The 2500-nt window shown below is 32.6% G+C and overlaps 1 protein-coding gene across 3 annotated transcripts in view; it reads left to right on the plus strand.

The window, feature by feature from the left end:
- The window catches only part of LOC143302137 (uncharacterized), an 88284-nt gene extending 87499 nt beyond the window's left edge, over nt 1-785 (plus strand). For all 3 annotated transcript variants that reach the window (XM_076616691.1, XM_076616692.1, XM_076616693.1), the window contains one exon: nt 1-785. This exon is cut by the window's left edge and continues 1004 nt beyond it. The gene's annotated coding sequence lies outside the window, so the exon portion shown is untranslated.
- Nucleotides 786-2500: the final 1715 nt, after the last annotated feature.

Below are 2500 nucleotides of genomic sequence, written 5' to 3' on the forward strand. Positions count from 1 at the left end.
TGAATATTATTTATACTTTTATTTAAATTTTGCCATTTTACTTCCCTAACTTTGCTCCATGATGCTTTTTCTAGTAAGCGGTACCCCTCTTGTACAGACAAAGGCACATAAAGGTCTGTGGTTCCCTGTTGGTGTTTTGCACCTTTTCTTGCAGCCCTATCAGCCCATTCATTATATAGGAGACCAAGGTGAGAGGGAACCCAACAAAAAGTTATATGTGTTCCTCTCAAATTCAAAAGATGTACAATGTGACTTATTTCTATTATCATTTTGGACTTGTTCTTACAATTTGATGAGTTTAAAGCATATAATACAGATTTTGAATCAACACAAAATAAGACTTGAAGAAGGCAAACTGGAAGATCAAGAATATAAATATAGAAATTGGTGTCTTTATCTGTATACAGCGTTTAATATCATCGCGTTATGACATTTCTTCTCGGAAAACTTAGTGATTGAATGCTGATAATGTTAGAAATAAGTGTCTTTATCTGTATATAGCGTTTAACTAAAATTGCGCCGTGACTTTTCTTCTCGAAAAACGTGATGACTGAATGATGATAATGATAGAAATTGGTGTCTTTATCTGTATACAGCGTTTTATAACATCGCGTTATGACTTTTCTTCTCGGAAAACTTGATTGAATGCTGATAATGTTAGAAATAGGTATCTTTGTCTGTATGTAGTGTTTTAAAAAATCGCACTATGATTTTTTTCTAAAAAATCTTGATGATTGAATGCTGATAATGTTAGAAATTGGTATCCTTATCTGTATATAGCTTTTTACAAAACTGCGCAGTGACTTTTCATCTCGAAAACTTGATGATTGAATGATAATAATGATAGAAATTGGTGTCTTTATCTGTATACAGCGCTTTAAAAGATGAATTTTCTTCTCGAAAAACTTGATTGAATGCTGTTAATGTCAGAAATTGGTGCCTTTATCTGTATGTAGTGTTTTAAAAAATCGCACTATGACTTTTTTTTCTAAAAAAAACTTGATGATTGAATGCTGATAATGTTAGAAATTGGAATCTTTATCTGTATAATAGCGTTTTACAAAACTGCGCAATGACTTTTCATCTCGAAAACTTGATGATTGAATGCTGATAATGTTAGAAATTGGAATCTTTATCTGTATAATAGCGTTTTACAAAATTGCGCAATGACTTTTCTTCTCGAAAAACTTGATGATTGAATGATTTCTGTACATACCCCTTCAGAAGGGGCAAAAACATTTTGCAAAATAAATCATTCGTTCTCATAATTATTTGTAGTCTCTCACTCTCACAGAGTGTGTGGTATTGTACTTGTGGTGACATTAGAAATAACCCTTATCACCCCTTTGTCAATAGACCAATGCAGGTAATGACAATAAAATATCAAAGCAAAGCAAAGCATCAAAAGCATATATATATATATGTGTGTGTGTGTGTGTGTGTGTGTGTGTGTGTGTGTGTAGCCGTGTACTGAACCGAGTGGTTATTCAAGGGTGCGGTACAAAAGAACTAACTAAATGATGTTTGACTGAATTAAAGGATAGACAAGAATTCCTGCGCACAGGCCAGGAATATATAGAGGCCAGTCACAAATGGGTTTTTTTAAAAATTGTTTTATTTACATTAGTTATGTAGAAAAGAACTAAGAAGAAGAAATAATGGAGAAGAGATAATGAGAAGAAGATCTTAGAGAAGACAGTGCCTGAACAGACACAAGTAAACAGATGTCACTGAGCACATGTCAGCACAAGTGAATAGTAAAGCACATGTATACATATTACATGGAAAGATTATCACTCAGCTTGGAATAAGCAACAACATAATGCATATGTGTGAAGACCAAATGCTGACATCAAATGACATTTCTAATACATTTAAATAGTGCAGTTAAAGTGATTGATTATTTATTATTTTGTCAAGACTTTCATATGGCTCGGGCAAACACAATCTTAAATTTATCTCCAAACTACATTCACGTTAAAACTCTGTTGCATGGAGATCCTGTTCTCCAAAATCATACAAATATATTCATTTTTCAAACTGTTCACCAGTTTATCTCCGATTCAAACAGATTTTAGCTTAGAAAGTATTGTGAAGAAAGGGCACAACATGATTCTATTCGTAAAATATATGTTGGATTTATTTGACTGACCAAATATTCAAAGTTGAATGGATTGGCCAATGATCTGTTAGAATTACTCCTCTCCCCTCTGTTCCCCCTCCCCCACCACCTTACCCACCATTCTTCTAAATTTTATTCTTCTTCTTCGTGTTTTTCTTCTATTAGGCCAATTACTCTGGTGATAATAAATTTAATCTCATGTTAATATTGATATTAGCATTATTTTACTATATTATGTACTGTTTGTTTATTTGTTTTATTTCATTATTTCATTACTTACTGAATGTTATTTGATACAAGTCATAATATGGTTCATCAGCCGTCATGATAAAATTGAAGTGCAACGTTGTGAGCACAGTATAAGCTTTAAGCTTGTTG

The sequence above is a fragment of the Babylonia areolata genome, chromosome 28 (assembly GCF_041734735.1).
Source record: "Babylonia areolata isolate BAREFJ2019XMU chromosome 28, ASM4173473v1, whole genome shotgun sequence".
NCBI classification, from domain to species: Eukaryota; Metazoa; Mollusca; class Gastropoda; order Neogastropoda; family Buccinidae; genus Babylonia; species Babylonia areolata.